The sequence below is a fragment of the Polypterus senegalus genome, chromosome 1, assembly GCF_016835505.1.
Source record: "Polypterus senegalus isolate Bchr_013 chromosome 1, ASM1683550v1, whole genome shotgun sequence".
Classification (NCBI taxonomy): domain Eukaryota; kingdom Metazoa; phylum Chordata; class Cladistia; order Polypteriformes; family Polypteridae; genus Polypterus; species Polypterus senegalus.
Genome location: NC_053154.1, coordinates 280,306,489 through 280,328,007, shown reverse-complemented (window position 1 = coordinate 280,328,007; position 21,519 = coordinate 280,306,489). Strand labels below are relative to the sequence as shown.

General features: G+C 38.7%; 1 protein-coding gene across 1 annotated transcript in view; it reads right to left on the bottom strand.

The window, feature by feature from the left end:
- Window positions 1-18,641, bottom strand: part of twnk (twinkle mtDNA helicase) — a 76,753-nt gene extending 58,112 nt beyond the window's left edge. The window contains exons 1-3 of the mRNA XM_039775441.1: window positions 17,712-18,641; window positions 16,344-16,598; window positions 14,271-14,361 (exon numbers count right to left, since the gene is read on the bottom strand). The gene's annotated coding sequence lies outside the window, so the exon portion shown is untranslated. The remainder of the gene's footprint in view (window positions 1-14,270; window positions 14,362-16,343; window positions 16,599-17,711) is intronic.
- Between the last annotated feature and the right edge of the window lie 2,878 nt (window positions 18,642-21,519).

Here is a 21,519-nt window from a genome sequence, read left to right as displayed (position 1 = left end):
CTGCCAAAAGAGATCCTACTCTGCTGGGCCATTGAGCAGGGCCCTTAACCTTTAATTGCTCCAGAGGCGCTGTAAAATGGCTGCACTCTGACCCCAAGGGGTATGTGAAAACTAACAAATTCCTAATACAAGGAATTGTATAAGGCAAAATAAAGAACAAAAAAAAAAACAATGAATGCTGACTGACTTCCACTGATGTGTGGCTAATAGGATGAAGGTTGATTGTGTAAGTCTGCACAGTTTGCCATTAAATTAATGTAAACCTGCTGTAATGCCTTTAATACAGTTCAGAGTTGTGGTGGACCAGAGCTTTTTATATCTCAGCAGCCCTGGACAGAACACCAGCCCATCATGGATCCACCCACACAGGGCCAATTTGGAAACAGCAACAAGTGAGTCATATTACTAGCTGGCAGGAGTATCCAATGTTGCCCAGGTCGGGGGCACCAAGTACATTTCAGATTGAAGCATAACCTATGGTGCTATGGGTTTCCTTTGGACTAATGGGAAATCTGTGCTAAATGTATTGGAAATGGGCTCAACAATGTAGATGGTGCATGCTGGACAAACACACATTCGGCTTTTTATTAGATTGGGTTGTTAGTGAGAATTCTGGGAGAACATTTAGCGAAAAAATAAAGGAACTGTATGTTGCTCCTTTCTGCATTGAACATAATCACAAGATGCTTTACAGTACAACTGTTGTGTGTTGGGCAACCTTTAGAGATTATGTATTAATACATAACACTAGTCAAACTCTCAGCCACATCACTTTGAATGTTTTGTGTATGCCGTTATAATGCTCCCTACAGACACCTCTTACACTCTTAAAAATAAAGTGGCAAAAAGTAGTTGTTAAGAGCAATCTCATAGGGAAAGCATTTTTGGTTTCCAAAAGAATCATCAACGTGAATGTTTCAGGAAGAATCGTTATTCTGATTGACGACAAGTTTTATAAATAACCATGAATAAATGATAAAAGATTTGTAAAATCCTAGTGGGTTCTTGATTTTAAAAGAACTCTTTCTGTATATAATAACACGGGCTAAGTTCAGGATTTCTTGATCTGCTGATATCCTGCTAGTAAATAAAAGATTTCTGTGTTGTCGACATATTAGGAATGTATTTAAAGCCAAAAGAACTAGCTACATGTGCAAAGAACCAAGCAATGGTTTTATAAACAAATACACAACCCAATACAGAACCATTAAAGAATCAACATTTTAGTTTAGAGTTTAGAATTCATTCATTTCCTAACCGATTAATGCAGTTTAAGATTATGAACCACCACAGCAAACCCTGGCAGCACTGGACGCAAGGCAGGAACCAGCCTGGATGGGCTGCAAGTCCACCACCAAGACACTCACACTGAGCCGTATGCACACTCTTACGTCGGGGGTGTTTGCACTTACAATTAGCTGTGCCAAACTGGAAGAACATTCAGACTCCACACTGACGGTATGTCAGTCATTCATCTGTTAACCCCACTTTTAAATTTTGATGTTCAACCATTAGTTTGGCATTTTTCAAGCTGTAGTTCTTCACGTAGTATATGTTAATTTGACACATGAAACTGTGTTCTAAAGTAAATAAAAAAATCATGAAATTGTGTGAAGACTTTTTATAAATAAAAAGAAAAACTACCTAGCCCGCACTTGCACTTTAAAATGGAGGTGAAGTATACTGGGGTCCGAACATGAAAACAAAAGCCATAAAACCACAATGTGATGGTGCAGGTTGGCTCAACGCATCCCAGGAACCTCTTGAACACACTAACGCTGATAAAATATCCAAGGGATGAGCCAGCAGATGAGGACACAACACACATATAGCAAGGGGACAGTGTAAAAAAGTGCTCCTGTGCTTTTACTAGTTAAAACCCCCAACAAAACAGTGTTCAATAAGTGCAGTGTGCAAAATGTTAAATAAATAAATAATCCATAAAAACAAGGTGAAGGTCAAAAACAAATTATTAAAATCAGAGGTTAGCCAATCCACAAAACTTTGAGCCCCAAACACTGCCCTTTTAAACCTGACACCTCTTCCCCTTGTCCTGTTCGTAACTCGCAAGAAGAGGAGATGCCAAGCGACAGATGCTGTCAATCTTCATAACCTGGCTCAGTTCTCTGCCACCTTTTCCATCGGCTATCTGCAGAGCAACCTGTCTAACCACACACACCTCTCCTACCGCTCACATTCGGTCCTTGCCATTCAATTATTTATTTATTCAAAATCGTCCACCTTTTTCTGAGCCGTGGATTCGCTATACCACACACAACTACGAGCAAACAAGCAAACAGGAAACATATCCTCACCTCGTGAAAATCCTACCAGGAGTCTGTGATAAAATGGAATTCCCTCCTGTTGACCTGAAGGCATGTTTTCTTAGACTGAGGCCTGTGCTGCTTCAAAGCACCTTGAGCACGGGAAAGGCGCTATATAAATAAAATGTATTATTATTAAGGTTGACGGTTTCACTAAGTTTAAGACTTTTGTTTTCACATTTATTTTCTGACTTCTGCACCTCCATTTTAAAGCACAATAGTGGGTTACTTGTATTTTAAAATGTATAAAAAATTTCTTCACTTTCATTTGGCAAATTATTCTACATCATGCTTATGAATAAATAAGTTTGATTTTTAAAATATCAGACTTATCTTTTAAATTACATTTTTAATCAAATTCCACACAAGTGACTTTATTTATTACAATAAAATGTTTGTGTTTTATCAAGTTTTATCAGCTGACGGGTACTGCACATTGAAACTCTCCAATATTTTGTTGTATTCATTTGCCAGGACTGCCGGTCTATACTTTCCAAGGCATTAGCAACCTTATACTCTACAACAACCTCTCTGTCTTGACAAAGAAGTTTGATTTGGTGTTTTGTTTGTTGTTGTTTCCTTATTCTTTCAGCATTTTGATTCTGCGTTGGGTTTGCTGTGTTAACGCACATCACTCGACTGACGAACTGCACAAGACCAATGTTACGAACTGGAGAGTCCCAAAGCACTATGAGTCCCAAAAATACTCAAAATGCCCACTAGAGGGGGAAATATAGTCAAACCCCAGGTAGTTACAAAGAATCTTCATAAATAAATTTGTTTTTTTTAATAAAATGCTCTGTAAAACAGAAATAATATCTGAAGAACCCAATGGCACAGAAGGTAATGCCTTCAAAATAGGCACACCAGAAACAATGTCCAACTACAGAGAAGGCAAAGTAAAAAAAAAAAAAAGAGCAAAAGAAGACATCTCACCACATCACGAACGTGTTCACAATGAACTGCAAGGGACTGTGGGCTTTAGAGTCTCCTTCGATGATGGACACATGGCTCCACCAGGAACATAGCAAAACAAGCATTGTCACATGAAAATTAAATAATCCACACTGGTAACATAAAACATGAAAAAATAGACAACAATTATACATTTGAACCCTGGCTGAGATTACTCCCTGTAGGAAAAATGCTCTAAAAATGTTAGTGTGGACAAGATATTAAATAAAGGCTTTTTCAAATGTATCCATGTGTGGATGGTGCCTTACTTGAAGGCCTACAAGAATGTCCGGTCAGTGTTTTACCGCAGAGGTCAAATCCAGTGAATGGTGAGAAGTTTTCAAAGCCCACCACAGTCATGAACGTCTACTGACATGTATTCTGTAGCATTCTTCTATAGAATATACTGCATTCTCACAATAAACACAACATGTTATTCATTCATTATTTTTCAGGATGCTGTGAGTATTTTATATGAAGAAATCAAGACACTACATCTACTGTTACTTGTGCAAGAACTGACTGGGATCTTTGAGAATGAAAGCAGACCTTTCTGGGTAGTCGTCTTGTTTTCATCACTGAGGAAAGAAACTGAAAGAATGAATCCATCAGGTGAGTGCAGTTGTGTTTTTTTATGAAATAAAATGAACTTCGGAATTTTAATAAATTCAAGTTGTATGTTGGTCAGACACACCAGTACAGATTTCACTGCTCACTACTTCATTCACTTAAAAATGTATTTGGGCCAGTCATTTATAACTACCACCTTCTCACAACACGGTCCCAGAATTCCCTTGAAGATTCCCTCTATCCTCTGAATAGATGAGTAATAATTTTCTCAAACTAAATGAGAAAACAAATTTTAGTGATTAGCAAAAATGGATATAATGAGGTTATTAGAAATAAACTTGATCCATTAGGATTAAAAGTTAAGATGGAGGTAAAGAATTTGGAGGAAACTATTGACTCTGACCTGAATTTTAAATCACATATTAATCAGATTACTAGGACAGCATTTTGTCACTTAAGAAATATAGCGAAAGTTAGACCTCTTATGTCATTAAAAGATGCTGAGAAATTAGTTCACGCTTTTTTTTCAGTCGTCTAGATTACTGTAACGCACTCCTCTCAGGACTACCCAAAAAACACATAAATCGTTTGCAACGAGTGCAGAATGCAGCTGCTAGAATCTTAACTAGGAAACAAAAGTCTGAGCACATCTCTCCAGTTTCGATGTCACTACACTGGTTACCTGTGTCACTTAAAATTGACTTTAAAATACTGCTTATGGTTTACAAAGCTTTAAATAATCTTGCTCCATCCTATATTTCAGAATTTCTTTTATCTTACACTCCAAATTGTAACTTTAGATCTTCAAATGAGTTTTTGCTTATTATTCCAAGAGCTAAGCTTAAAAGAAGTGGTGAGGCGGCCTTCTGCTGCTATGCACCTAAAATCTGGAATAGCCTGCCAATAGGAATTCGCCAGGCTAATACGGTGGGGCACTTTAAAAAACTACTGAAAACACATTACTTTAACATGGCTTTCTCATAGCTTCATTTTAGTTTAATTCTAATACTCTGTATATTTAGTTAATTATCAATATCATTCCTGGTGGCTCCAAAATCGATTCTAACCCCTACTTTCTCTGCTGTTCTTTTTCCGGTTTTCTGTGGTGGCGATCTGCTCCACCACCACCCGATCAAAGCAACATGATGTCCTTACCTTGATGGATTAAAGGCCAGATGTCCACATGACCGCCATCATCAAGTTCTTCCATGTGAACCCTGAATACCATGAGGACAGATTGAGGTCATTTGTGTTAGGTAGAATGCCTAGAGGGGGCTGGGTGGTCTCGTGGCCTTGGAACCCCTGTAGATTTTTTTTTTCTCCAGCCATCTGGAGTTTTTTTTTTTTCCATCCTCCCTGGCCATCGGACCTTACTTTTATTCAGTTATTCAGTATTTCCTAATTTTTTTTTCTTATATATTTTGTCTTTTTTTCTCTTCATCATGTAAAGCACTTTGAGCTACATCATTTGTATGAAAATGTGATATATAAATAGATGTTGTTGTTGTTGTTGCAAGAGAAGCACTTGAGAGGTGCTATATGTTAGCATACACAGGGCAGTGTCCCCCAGTAAGCAGCTGCACAGCCAGCCTCACTCAGTATGGTTTGTTGACCTGTGAGCCACTACTTGAACAGACCCAATGTTCAGGAAGAACGGACATCCAGCACTGCTGGCCTCCTGTTGGAAAACTATGGCTATGCTGAGTGCCTCTTGTGGGCCACTTAACATGCTTCTGGTTTAATGAACTGCAAGCACTCGGTTGCCTTCAGCTGCCACAGCCCATGGAACACTGCAGACATACAGAGGCAGAGCGTCTGCCGGTGGGAATCTGCAGCCTGCACTGGCAATTCCCACACAAACAGTGATGCTCTAATTAGGCACTGCATTCAAATTTCCAGTAGCTAGAGGCTTGTTGCTAAAGACTCCATTAAAAGTGAGACAGGGAGAGAGAGAGAGAGAAAGAGAGTCAGTTTCTCATTCAAATGTCAGAACAAAACAGCTCATCAATCTCTACATCCATTTTCTTAACCTGTCAAGTATGACTTAGAGCAGCAGGTTTGTTCCAGCCGGATTTATAATCAGTGACAACAACTGATAGCACTGATCTTATTTAACTAGCTGGCATTTTTTTCCTCTTCTCTTATTTACATTTAGAGAAGCACTGAAGCAAGATTTTTACATTTATAACATATTAAGAACTATTTCTGTTTTTGCTATTGAGTTAAATGCTTAACTCTCTTTTGTTGATTTCATTATATTCTGCCCTATCGCTGTCCAGTTTGCCCCCTCCATTGTATCTTAATATTGATAAAAAAAAAACTAACAGAGCAGACACCCAGGCAAACAACACTGAACCGTGAAGTTTAGCCTCAGACCCACTAATTAGTAAATAATGGATTAAGTAAGCAATTAGAACACCTGCAAAAGTAGAATGAAAATCAAGATGAAAATATAACTGCTTAGTATATTTTAATATATATATATATATATTTTTTTTTTTTTACCAAACTTAGTTTTCTAATTTCTATATTGTTTTTGCTTTGAAATAGCAGTTCACTTAATTAGATTAGGAGTCCATTTAAAGACAGAAGTTGGTTGGAATAAAATCCTGCAGCCACAGGGGGTCCCGAGGACTGGGCTTGGAAACCCTTGACTTTGAGCCACATGGAACCGGAGACTATCCTGGTGTCACTGAGCACAAGTCAGGACGAATCAACGCTATTCCATCATAGGACACACTCACTGAGTCAACTGATAAATCTGAAACTACACACATTTAGGAAGTTTGAAGAAAACAGAACTTAGAAACAGGAAAACATACAAACTGCATGAGCACCGTGAACTGACTAAGAGTCAAATGCAGTATCGGCATCGATCCGCACCATCATTCAAAATTCATTTACTTCCAGGTTAAAGGTGGCATTTGCCATACTGACAACATAAACTGCACAACCCAAGTGATCTTCAGATGGCACAGGTAATTTATCCATTTATCCATCCAGTCATTTCCATCTTCTTCACAAGAAGAATTTAAGACGTGAAGTGGTCATTCAAATTCATACAGCCTGTAGTTTCTTATTGGCTAATGTTTCCAAAATACTGTTAAATCAAGTTTTGAAGTTCTTCATGGTGATGCTGTTAATAACACTACTTGGTAAGTTGTTTCATGCAGCTAAATTTGTCAAAGGTGTAGCAGTACTGCCTAAAATTTATTCATTCATAATTGGTGTCCATTTGTATCCCCATGTTCTTGTTAAAGAATTCGTTGAAAGTCCTGTTGACTGAGTCGAGGACATCCCACCATCCAATGAAGATGATGTCTTTTCATTTCCCAGAGATTCGCATCAGCATGTGCTAAGCTTCTCTCCATTCAGTCTGCAGTTATCAATCCAGCACCAGGGTTCCAAAACCATTTGATTTCTTTTGCTATAAGTTTGTTCTTATGACATGACCACAAAATTAAAACATTTGGACATCTGCTGCATCCAATGTATCATCTTTGGATTTTTTTATTTTGTCCACACTTATCAGTTTATTTTCTAAATGAGAAAATTCCTTATGTGAGTGAGTGTTTGAATCAAGTCAAGTTGATGAGCATGCACTGGTACAGTGTGTTGCTGCACCCACCACACGGCAAAACAACTCAGGATCCCGGTTTGCAACTCCCCAGGTAGACACGCGGTCCAGTCCCACCCTCCGGAAATATCTGCCGCAGCCAGGTGTTACGTGGGCGACCCCTTGGCCTCGTCCAGCCAAGGTGTCGCCAAAAACGAGGATCTTACGAGCTGGATCATCCTCAGGGAAACGTGCTACATGGCCATAGTGCCGTAACTGACGCTCCCTCACAATGCAGGTAATGTGCCTCATTCGGGACTCCATGAGCAACCGCTCTTTCAACACAAAGTCAAACCAACAGTGCCCATGGATTTTCCGGAGAGACACAGTGCCAAAAGAGTCCAGTTTTCATCTTAGGTCACTGGATAGCGTCCATGTCTCGCAACCATATAGCAAGACAGGAAGCACCAGGACTCTAAAGACTTGGACCTTCGTCCTTTTGCATAGATATCAGGAACACCACAAACCCCGTTTCCTGCAACCTCATGAACCCCCATGTTCTCCCAATCTGTCTACTGACTTCACAGGAAGAGTCACAAGAGACATGAATGTCACTGCCAAGGTAAGTAAACCTCTCAACAAGGTCGACACTCTCTCCGCAAACATACACACTGCTGATGGCTGCGCCCAAGAGGTCATTAAAGGCCTGGATCTTCGTTCGAGTCCATCATGATTAAATCTCTCCTGTGTTATTGTCATGAGGTTTCTTCTTTTTGTAACTCATCTTGAACAAATTCAAATCCTGTTACTGCCAGATGGGATTCTACTCTGTTGGGCCATTGAACAAGGCCCTTAACTTAAAACATTACTCCAGGGTCACTGTACAATGGCCAACCCTGCACTCAGGCCCCCAAAAGATCATGCAAAAAGACAATTTCCCCTTCAGGATTAACAAAAGTCAGTGGAAAATGAGAAAAAAGCAAAGCCTGGAAGCCGACCAATGCCAGCTAGAGTCTCAGACAAACAGCACCACTTAGTCACATTCTTCTTGGGGACCGGCTGCTGTCTTCAAGGAAACAATTGGCTTGTTTGCATTTGAAACTGATGGTCTCTTCTCCATTGTTCCAGGTTGCATCCATTTGAAGATTCTGACCGTTTTTTTTTTTCTAATCACCTGTGCTCATCCCAAATGCTCATTTCACTTGATTCCATGACCCGGTGGTGTGTATTGGTGAACTAAACTGTCTACAGGAATGTTACTAACTTAAGAGATGAGGTCCAGTCCAAAGTTTATTACCACGTATAACACACTAATCAGGCCACACCTGGAGTACTGTGTGCAGTTTTGGTGTTCATATTACAAAAAAGACTAAGCAGTGCTAGTGAAGGTTCAGAAAAGTGAAACTAGGCTGATTCTGGGCCTAAGGGGTATGAGGCATAAGGAGAGATTTAAGGAGTTGAACCTCTTCAGTTTAACCCTTGTATTTGAGCTAGTGACATTTGACCTCACGTTTACAGCTCTCCCCGGGTCATATGATACATTGCGGATACAGTTGCCCAGGTTGGTTTCATTCATTTCATCCGCAACAATTTTACTATCAAAAATATGCCAAAAAAATTCTATTACGATCATCTATTCATCTAAAACAAATTTTGCACAAATGTTAGGATTTTCTTTCATGCAAAGAACCACGGGCAAAAGGAACAAGTTGCCAAGTAGTGTGGTAGAGAGTAGGACTTTAAGGAACTTCACATCTCGTCTTGATGTTATTCTGGACCATCTAAGCGAACAGGATGGACAAGCTTGTTGGACTGAATGGCCTGTTTTCATCATACATGTTCTAATGCTCGCCAATGGGGACTAACTCTGGGCAAGGGCCAGATTGCTTTTTCCATGGAAACAGCTGGCAACATCTCTTGAAGGATACCCAGATGTTCTCATACCAACTGCACCTCATAATGCACCCAGTCCTGGTTTTGTAATGTGGTCACCTACTCACAGGCAACTTAAAGAGATAATTGACTCCCCATACCAATCACTCTCCAAAATCAGTGGTGCGCCACACTTTTTCTTTTCTCAAGGTAAAATCTTTCCATGAATCTTTCTATTTATGTACATGCTGCTTGTACATAAATACATTCTGCAACTGGAACACATGGACACTGCTGTAAACTTGTTAGGGATAGATTTTATACAATTAGAAAGTGTTTCTTAATGCAAAGAACCATAGATGCTTGGATTAAACTGCCAAATAGTGTGGTTGAGAGTAGATTTTTACGGACCTTCAGAACTCGACTTCATGTTATTTTGGACAATGTATGTGAATAGAAAGGGTGAGTTTGTGAGGCTGAATGTCAGGTTCTCATAGTAGCTGCTCTGATGTTCTAATTGTACACCACTGTCACTGTCATTCTTCACATGAATTTGAAAAAGAAGATGACATACAAGGACTGTCCTCTGGAGGCACAGGGGCAGCCACATGGACTTGAGTGCTGGGCATAAGCGGCTCCAAAATGGCTGCATTGATCTTGATTGTGATTCTCCTTATTCGCCAGATTTTCCACCATGTGATTTCCACCTTTTCGGACCATTAAAAAAAATCTGGGTGTTCGTCGATTGAAGACAGATGATGACATGAAGAAAGTGATGCATGAGTGGTTGTGAGGACAAGATAAAACCTTTTATTCTGCTGGGATCCAGGCACTTCCATGCAGGTGGCATAAGTGCATTGAGAAGGGTGGAGACTCCATTGAGAAATGGCATTATCACTTTTGTTAATGTTCGTACCATTTTATAATAAATCCCATTTTCTAACTTTAACTTGACTCCCCCTTGACTTGACTTTAACTTGACTCCCCCTCGTGTAATGTAGTCCTAACCCTCGACAAAAAAAAATATTTTTCCATTCCAGTCTTGACAAAAATATCCCAAGGATTAATAATATGTTAAATTAGATTCTCACATAAAATTGGTTGGTTATGATTGTTACAATAAAATAATTTTTCCAAACCCTCTTAATCCAGTTTGAGTTTTGGGGGAGCTGGAGCTTAACCTCACAGAAATGCTGACTAATGTAACATGCACATTTTTGTCTGAAAAATAACTTTGACTACCCAGAAAAAAATGTACACAGACAGGTCTGAAATATGAACTCCATAATAATAATAATAATACATTTTATTTATATAGCACCTTTCCCATGCTCAAGGCACTTTACAGAGTTTAAGAAAGCACACACATGGCTAGGGGTGGAATTCAACCCCATGATGCTTTCTTATCTACTCTATATACAGTATATAAAATCCTAGGCCTAAAAGTGCAGCGATTTTATGTGATGTTTTCATGTCACGCTTTAAATCGGGCTTATTTTAAAACCTACATATATACTGTATGTTTGGTATCATTCTTGTCAGAATTTATCGAACTTTAATGTGATGTTAGATTTTCTGATTCTTATTCTATTTTTAAATTATAAGCTAAAAAAATCAAGAAAGTCGTGGTTTTTAATATCAAGAAAGTCATAGTTTTTATTTTTGATTGAGTAAAAAAAAATGATCTATTCATCACACCAATGTTTGTATTTAGGTGATTTAGTTAGCTGAAGGTTGAGTTATGATGACCCATTGCATACCAGTTTAGTTTTCACGTGATTTCTCCTGTTATTTAAAAGAGTAATTTTTTTTTAAAGTTTTTTTTATCTATAAGAATGTTAGTTAAAACAAATGATTCATTTATTTAGTCTCTTATAAATACTCATCAGGCATAGTGGACCACAGTTTAATGGGAATACTCCAATCGGTAAGAGAGTAAATATATTCTCATTTCATGATTTTTACTCCATTAAATAATAATTATTTTTTCTTTTACATATTTATAGCATTTCGTGATTTTGACTCCAATAAATAATAATTTTTGTTTTGTACATTTATAGATCTTACTAATATTCTGGCCGCAACTGGGGATTGGGGCAGCGAAGGCGCCGGGGGCTCGCTGTCCTAGTAATAATATAATAAGCTGATCTCAATGGGGTCGCTACACCTTTCTTCTTCAGATTTTTCTTATTTTTTTTACCATAAGCGTATTTTCAGAAAGAAAAGTCTCCATCTGTTGTTGCTAAGCAACTTGTGAACATTCAGGCTAATTTATATTTGTCATTCTCGCCTCAATATAATCTCCATTTTCCTTTCGGGGGCTGTGATACTGAAAATGTCCTAGACATTTCAAGGTCTCCGTGAGACAAATTAGTAATTCTGAAAGAGTGGGATCATTTGGGGGTGATTTATTAATGCCATTCCTAGATCTGGCCAGTCTCTGCCATAGCAGGCCCTAACAACACATGTTGATATTCAGCCTGGAAAGGAGGTCAGCATCAGTCTGCTGATTTCCAGATACTTCGGCAGCTCTTTTAATAACACTGTAGTTCAGCAGGGTGTAAAACCTGCCTGAGGTAACTCCTTCGCGTTGTAAGTGGAGACGCGGCAAAAACATTTTGTGCTCTCCTCAGCCCACTCCTGCACTAAGTCCAGTAAAGTCACGAGTAATGTAGCAGGGAGACAATGCAATCTGCTTTATGTCGCCTAGGGCTGAAGCTCTCTGGTGAGAAGAGCCTTTCACTGACTACAGCCCCTTGAGCCAGTGAGTGACAAACCTGCATGTTGGACTTTTCACCCCCCTCTATCATTATGTGACAATGTCTGTAACCCAAGGCCATGCCTAGTGACTATGAGGGCTGCATTAATAACGTCATTTCACTAGTTAAATGCTCCAAAAGTTGCGTGACACACCATTTACTTCAGGCATGTCAAACTCACTACCATTGGTGGGCCGCTTCGACTGCCATACATGCATCAGCGGGCCGCACTGTAACAAATACTATTATACTATTACACAAAGTTACCGTAGCTTTCTTTCCAATACTTAAAACTTTAACACTTAAAGTTTAAATAAAAGCAATTTAATTTCCTACAATCTCCGTACAACAGTGTACAATTAGAGTCTTAGCCTCTTAGCTAGGTCTTTATATTATTATATTATATTCATTGCTTATATAGGAGTCTTACAGTGTGAGATTTATTTCTTTTGTCCCAACACTTGGCATCTCTTGTTAGTAACCAGTTCGTCAATATCAGGCTTGAAATCTTGTGCTGCTGCAACTTTTATGAGGAATGAAAGGTGCTCGACAGTAAGTCTTGAGCGATGTGGGGTTTTGGTAGCTTTCATTAATGAAAACAATTGCTCACAAAGGTAAGTGCTTCCAAACATAGACAGTACTCTCGATGGCAAATTACAGATCTGCACATACGAGGGTGGCAGGTAAGCATACAAGCCTGGCACGCCAACTTCGTTGTATTTTGCCATCAGAATAGAATCTGACTGCAGTTCAATCAATTCCATTTGGATATTCTCAGGCGTATTCTCAACGTTGTAAGAGAACAGTGCAAAGTCCTGTTTGCGTGAACTGAAATCATGAAAACAGTCACTGAATTCATTGCTCAGTAATTCAAGTTGGAAAACAAATCCTCCAAAAATCTAATTTTACTTTATTAAGTTTACTTCAAAGTTTATATTGTAAAATAAGTCGATATGCAAAAAGCTCCCTGACCTACACTAATTATACAAACTCAAAATCACAAAAATTTGTTAATGAACAACTCACCAACCTCTCGCATCCACTTCAGATCTTCAGCTGTAGTCTGCACTAACTGTTTGTTACAATACTAGCACAAAATGACATAAAACTAGAGCAAAAAAACGCAAAAATATGCAAGCTATTACTACTCGTGATGGTCAGTTCTGCCCAGTGGCTGGTCTCAGCAGCCCAGCCAGTAGTGCAGCCTAGCAGGGGCGGCTCGTGGCGGCCCTGAGCAGAGAAAGAATCGGTGGCCCCTTTCACCCGCCAATGTCAATATGGTATCTTATGCACGGCGGATGGCCACGTCCATTGCAGAAACTGCATAGCCGCCTCGTGCTCATGACACGGCTCTATATGCGCGTGTCCGTAACTTGAAAACCAAGTGGCGGCCCATGATATTATCATTACGGCAGAACGTTATAATACTACATATAGCTTACTGCTCCAACTCTAGCGACATTAGTAAATACAGGGAACTAACTAACAAAAAACACAATGTTTTTCAGCCACATTGCAGTCAGCTGTGTCGTTATTTTCACTTTCTGTTTTATATTCAATATATATTGGCATGGCGGCCCCTGGGATTTGGCAGCCCTGGGCAGGTGCACAGTTTGCACATGCCTAAGGCCGCAGCTAGCACTTCAGTAGCAACGTCGCGGCTCATTAACTTTGGTCAAGGTTCGTGGCTATACTAGCAGATGACGTCTCCGGTATTGTAATGCCATGGGAAAACGAGCTTTTGTCATAAGGCAGAAGTAAGAAAAGTCAATAAGTAACGCTGAAGATGCAGAATGATTCAATCACAAACGATAGTAATCATTTTGTACAAGTTTAGTGCTAACTAGGATCTGTCATGCGGGCTGCGTGTTTGACATGCCTGATATACTGTACTGTATGTCAGTGCTCTGCTGAAAACATATTTTCTATAGAAAAGTTGCTTTCATTTGTGTGCTTATTAATAAAAGTAATTTTTGCTACGACATCCGCTTTTATGTGCGTTCATATATGATGTAAGAAGCACCTACTTCGACAGCCATGTCTGTCTATCTGTCTATGTCTGCATGAGACTGCACTGTGGATCGGTTATGTTGAAATTTAGCCCACCTATTCTTCAAAGAAAGTTGTCAAGACGGTCAGTGTTTTCTTTGGCAAATCTGCGAACTTGTCTGACTTAAAATATGGGTACATTCAGTATGGCTTCAACTACCAATTAGTTTACTGTTTCAATTTCACCTTGACAGCAGTCACACTAGCTTGCTTATTTTCCTCTTTTACTTGTCAGAAAGCTGATGGCACACTTCTCCTGGTGCTTTGGGTAAGTTAACTATAAAAGAAGAAAAAGAAAAGAAAAACAAGTCACTTCTCAGGAAAGGAATGGAAAAGGGAAGCAATTATGTAAGCATATATGACTGTATTGAATGAACTAATATTGTCTGCAGATTATTATTATAAAGAATCGACATTACTAATGTTCAGTTAAGCAGTGTTTGAGCAAATTAATTGATACCTGAAGTCCCTGCTGTACAATAAATCGGTTCCTTTCCAAGTTCTGTTATTTAGCCATTTAGATGGGTTTTAACTGATATTACTTGCCAGACAGGGAACTCATTTCAATTCCTTTTCTGCTTTCATATGTTTATGTTGATACTGATTTTATACTAGTATTGGTCCTTTTGTATTATTTATCTATTTTTTGTTTAGTAATTATTGGGTTCTACTTTACTGGGTACACTTTCAGAAATGCTGAACAACAGTTAGTCACAGACCCTTCACAGCTCACAATAGGACATCAATCAGTGCCATTTTTACATCATTTGAATTGGATTCTGCTGTCTGCAACAGCTTGTGAGCCACCACAAGCCTATTTGTGTTACTTTTTCAACTACATTATATTGCAAAAAAGTGTATTTAATGTAGTCTGTTAATTCATGTAATTGCATATATTATATGAATATGACTCATTGTTACAAAAATATTTAATACACAAAAAAATGATAACTGACACTTGGTTGAAGTAGCTAAAAAACAAAATGCTCCAACTTCTATCTGTTAACTTAGTCTTCAAACACAGCTGAATGTTACGTTTTTTAACTTGTTCATTATCCAACCCGACAATCAGGTCATACAGTATGTGATGGAAAGCAAACACGACCCTGAGCCTTTGGAAATGCCACAAAGGTGGTATGTGCACTAGGTAATTTGCCATCTCCATCCACTAATGGATGCTGGGGTTTGAAGGATGCGCTCATTATAATGCTGTTATTTCACAGAATCGTTACATCATCTGAACAGGATTTGTGTTTGGGATTAGTTAGAATAAAAAATAAACAGGAAAATGTAACACTTGACTAGTTATTCTGGAAACTTTCAGTCCAAGAACAGTTAAACTGTAAAAACAGCTTTAGGCCTTCAATTTTGATTTGTGTTTTGTTTTGTTGGTATTTTTGTTTATTTTATGTATTATTTGTCATATTTTATGTATTTTCTGTTATATAAGTAATTATGTACTCTCCTTTAAATGTGCCTCCATTCCTTGTATTTTATGAGTGTGGAGACCCCAGGAGGAAAGACCACCCTGACATCGCCACAGCTGAGCCCTCTCTCTGGATATTAAAGGTGAGTGCAGTATGGACTCAGATCAGGGGATCACTGCTTTTGTCTGAAGTTCTTTGTTTTTCTAAGTGTTGCTATTTTTCTGGTCGGATTTCCTGGTTTTTGATTATTTTTTGTTCTGTCTTTGGATTTTGCCACTGGAATTAGTGTTGGAACTTATTAGCTGTAGGATTGCCTTTTAGGCAACTTCTTTTTGTATATTTGAACATTTTATTTCACTGAGTTTTCTAGTAATTTTTTGATTTTTGTCTAATAAACTACTGATAAAGATTCTTTGTTTGCCCTTTTGTGTACAAGCAGGGGGTTTATGGTCATACCACCACTTGTAGGGGCTTTTGAGCCGTTTAGCCAGTTTTCCTTACATTGGACTTAGCCAAACCAAAGCTGGCAGGTAGTGGTCTGGTTGAACCTGGTCTGGGGTGAGTATCTTCTGGGCTGGCCACTGAAGATCCTGGCCTGCTTTGTGGCTATGTTTTAGAGACCACACACTTATTTTGCTATGTTTGGGACTCCATCTCACAATAATGATCTCCTCAACAATCAAAAACCAGTTACAAACTAATCCCAACTATTCGATTTCTTCTTTTATTGCTCTACTTCAGTCTGAGTGTGCCACATCACATAGATGGATGCTCCTGTGCAGTTGCCTGTCTTTTAGCCAGAAAGCCCCAAGGTTCAGGAGGTAAAACTTACCTCTCGGTTTGTGTTTTCCAGACTAGTCGTTCTCCACGTGGAATGGTGGTCCTACTGCTGTTTGTTTTGTCCAGGCCTGAAGGTGGTCTCCCTGTTGCTGCTGCTGCTGATTCAACAAGGCTTAGAAAAAGTCTTGCCTCATCAGCTTTGCCAGGCAAAGTCTTCACTCCTGGTCACCCAGATGTAAGGCCTCTATTTTGGAGGCTTCACACCCATTTTGCTATATTTTGAAGTCCATCTTACAACAGTTTGTTCCTTTAAAACCGAGATAAGAAAAGTCAATCCTGGGGGACCATAGTAATTTTGGGTCGTTTACTTTTTTGTTCTGTTTCCTTCTGAATATTTCATTAAACCAGGTAGTTCCCCATACATACACAAAACTATAACAGAAACTAGTTAGTGCTAATACTTAGCAATTTAAAGCAGCTGTTTAAGACTAAGATAAGACATTTTTAGGTGGGGAATCTTAACAAGTCAGACTGCTAAAATGAAGCTCAAAAATGTAACTTGGCCAATAAGTTGTTCAACGGCAATAACTGCCTTCTCATTAAGAAATTGGCTTGGGACAAACATCTGCAACTGAAGCCACTATGGCCCTCCAGGACTGTCTTTGAAGACTCCTGCTATGAAGTATGAAATAGATATTAAGTAAACTATTTCTTTACTAAATCTGATACTTAATTAAACCAGACATTTTAAGTTTAAAATGGAAAATACAACAGATATATTACTCTTTTGTTAAAAGCACCAGGAAATGCTTTCATATTAAACTACATTATTTTAGTATTGCAGGTCCCCTCTTTCATGTCCAGTAAGCAAAGGAATGTCAAAATGAGAAAAAAACATTAAGAATGGCAAATAAAATGCAAAGTACAGTATGTCTACAATTGGATCGATCACATTAATTGTTCAAAAGTTCTATGCTTTAACAAATGTGGATTTGTTACTCTTTGTGGTCACTTGTTAAGTGTCCAGCACGGCCACTTCTACACTTTAATTTCACAAACTGTACATATGAATTAGATAAAGTGTAGAATTAAGATCTTCTACTTATTAAGTGAGGTCAGTTTGTTATTCTATTCTACAATTGAACTACTTTCTTGATCTACACAATAAGATTTAAGGGCTACTTTTGTTATTTTAGAAATTAAGATAGGATGTCCATCCATCCATCCATTATCCAACCCGCTATATCCTAACTACAGGGTCACGGAGGTCTGCTGGAGCCAATCCCAGCCAACACAGGGCGCAAGGCAGGAAACTAACCCTGGGCAAGGCGCCAGCCCAACTCAGAAAATAGGATGTCATGAAATAATAAATTTCACTTTAATTAGTTAATTCATAGAATATTCCAGAATTTATACTTACTAAGTAAAGTTGATTAATAATTCCTTAGAATTACTAATAGTGTTGATCTGAGAAATTTGCCAAAACATTTTTTGCAGTGAATATGTTCTGTTCGTCTGCTACTATCTTCTACAACTATTCTCCTGAGCAGCCGGCATTAGACAAACTTTCTTTTCCTCAGAACTCCATGATGCTTTGCAAGGCAAGCATGACATCAGAGAACTGTAGCAGTCAATGAGGGATGGGCCAGCCCCCCAAGTGTACAATGCTGATCCTTGTAGTGGACTACAACTTGTTGAACCTGTGAATACATTTAAACACAAAACACACACACACACACAACAAAACAGAAATGTGCCTTTTGTATGAACTTGTATGTGACACGTGTATGTAATATATGAGCATACACTATTAATAGCACAATAGCTGATGCAAACAGGAAGGAATGAAGAATCCATGTCCTTTCATGTTGTGCTTAGTTGATAGCATCAAAAGCAGCGGAGAAAAAAAGCAACCTTTTGGTTTGAGAGATGTGGGTGCCTGCTATCGAATTTGTGGGGGCAATCCTTAGTGAATTCATGCTTTCTATCTGCAACAAATTTTACTTATATTTAATTCAATTACTTTATTCTGAGGGATGCATGGTGGCACCTTGGTTAGCACAGCTCAGGTCACATTTTATCACAAAATAAGCAGTCCAGCATAGTTGGCAGATGTTCTCCTAGCTGTCAGTGACACTTAAAAAGCAATTGTACCATTATAATCTATTCAAAACTCATTCATTTTCTCCTTCCCCATTGAGTTTAACACAGCTCACCAAGTTTGGTGAAGCTTCTGAACATTCTGCAATTTTACTGAATCTGAGGGAAAGAGAACCCAGTGGGGTTCACTCATTACTAATAACTTACTAATAAGTTTTTCATTTTGTACTAAAGTTTTAACTGTTGCTTTTGTTATCTTACAAACATTTATATAATCTACTTTATATATACTGTATATATAAAATCCTAAGCCTAAACATGCAATGATTTTATGTGACCTTTTTATGTCATGCTTTAAATCAGGTTTATTTTAAAACCTACATATATATGTTTGGTGTCATTCTTTTCAGAATTTATCAAACTTTAATGTGATGTTGTTAGATTTTCAGATTCTTATTCTATTTTTAAATTCTAAACCTAATATCAAGAACTCACGTCCTGCGAGACGAGACTTTATGCCAAGAGATTTAACCATGCCCGGGGCCGGAAATAAAAGACAAAGAGTAGGACAGCTGCTGTACAGGCTTTTAAATGTTTGAAGTGCCGAGCGAGATGCAGATCATGCTGCACGACAAGCAGCAGAAGCAGCAAGCCAGCAACTGATCGAGCAAAGAGGAAGTAAAAAAAACGATTTGTTTCCCATTTTATCACTGTTTATGAGGGGTTTTTGGAAGAGTGACCACATCTCCTTGCGGTGCAGAGACGCGAAGTGGCTGGTGAGCAAAGTGAGCAGGGGGCAAATGCCCTAGCAGTATATATTGAAATAACGCACTCAAGGCTTATACATATGAACTGCTGTATGCAAACTGCACCCTGACATTTTGTTTAAACAGGGCTGCTCCACTAGACAATGGAATAACTAAAGTGTCAAAAACTTCCTTACTCTATTCTACAGTATAACATTTTATTGGATTCTTTTTATAAATTTATAGCAAAAATATGTATTTTATAAAATAACTAGCCACATTACCTATCAAAGTCAGGTGTACCTTCAGCACCTTTCCTTTGTATCCTCGTGTCTGACCCCTCTTTGCCCGGTACTCCCCCTTTCAAGAGCATTCCCATAAATCCTTCTTCTCAGACTCTGACATTTCAAGGTTTGTTGCTCACCCCCTGTGTGCTTTTATATATGTTCGAGTGTCTCCTTTGGCTTTACTTCCTCTCGTGTGCCTCACACTTCCACTTACTATTTTGATTGTGTCTCCAAAGCCAAACTGAACAATCAGGCTGCTCAGAGGAACCGGACACACACACATACATTAGCATCTTATTATATGGTAGATGGAGTATACATTTAAAATTTTTCATTGACTAGTTAAAACGGTACAATTACTTTGATGTGATGCTCACTAAGGTTGCTTTATGATACTCTGGAATTACAAGTTAAAGTGTCACTGTGTCCCACATTATAAACTTTAGTGGACTTTTTCTATTAATGAATAAAGTAATTTAAGTATTTTGAGAAATGTTATACACTTGGTAAATACATGTATTATAAAATTAACAAAAAGCATTGTCTTCTTTATGTAATATACAAATAATCCAAGCATACAGAGAGTGGCAAAAGGTAAAGACACTTGGGTACATGATGGGCACACTGCAGCAGTGGCTCCCTTACAGGTGTGGCTTATGAAGAAGCAAATTGTATCCCAGTATGCTCTGTGTTATGACTAAAAATGTTACTGGGAGCATGTCCAGAAGAACTCAGTGAATTTCAAGGTAGTCAAATGTATCTGACTAAAGTCACTGCCATCTCTGCCCAGCCCATTATGTTTTAATGTCTCATTACCATTTACAGCTTCCCCCTCCCCCCAACACACACAGGGCTTTTGGAGAGGGCAGAGCACATGGCAGAGCTTGAAAGGAGTAAGAGCAGCTGCCAGCGAAAGTGAAGGTCAAACTGAACTTGGCGATTGTAACAGACACTGAAATTAAAGTCACAGCCTTGAATACAAGCAAAGGTGTGGAAATAAACAGACATGTTAAAAGTAGCGGACAAAAACAGAGGTGAATACAGAAAATGGAATGCTAAGAACTGCAGACATTTTGTAATTATGTAACAAACTGAGATTTCTGTTAAACAAAAGGTAAAAATGTATGTAAAAATTCACAACAGAAAATTAAAAAATACCAGCAAACGAGAAACAGAAAAACATGCATGAAAAATGAATACAGAAGACTGACCAGAACCCAAAGGAATGAAAAAAAGAGCTGTCAAACCGAAGTAGGAAGCCTACCTAAATGCACACGTTCTCACACCACATGACTGCTGTTTAATCATTGATGCTGGAGGGGCAGGGGCTGGAAGATTGAAATGGTGTCTGTGGACACTGTTTTGGCACCACTAACCTGTGTTCTATTTTTCCATCCAATAATACAGGGCCAGGGTGTTACAGAAACCACTTCAATCTACCTGTCAGATGTGGCCACAATCCTAATTAGGTCATACTTTTTTATAAGTGAATACTTCAGACATTTGAAAGCAAGATTATAACACTGAATATCTTTTTTGTACTCACCTTGTTTTCTTGTAGTTGCTCTCCTTACAGTAAATACTGAAGATGTGTTTGAGCCAGATTCTGAGTTAACACCTGCTTTCCTAAGGTGGTGAAGTAAAATCTCCATTTAACACACTCATAATTTCTTTTTAACAAACAGTATAAATTACCCTGGATAAGAAATTGTTTCTACAGTTTTGCTTCTTGAAAATGTTCAATGTTTATGATAGACAGCTTTCTGAACAAATATATGGTGGCGCAGTGGATAGTGCTGCTGCCTCACAATTTGAAGACCTGGGTTCGCTTCCCAGGTCCTCCCTGCTGGAGTTTGCATGTTCTCCCTGTGTCTGCGTGGGTTTCCTTTAGGTACTCTGGTTTCCACCCACAGTCCAAAGACATGCAGGTTAGGTGCATTGGCGATTCTAAATTGTCCCGTGTGTGTGTGCCCTGCGGTGGGCTGGCGTCCTGCCCGGGGTTTGTTTCCTGCCTTGCGCCCTGCGTTGGCTGGGATTGGCTCCAGCAGAACCCCCATGACCCTGTAGTTAGGATATAGTGGGTTGGATAATGGAT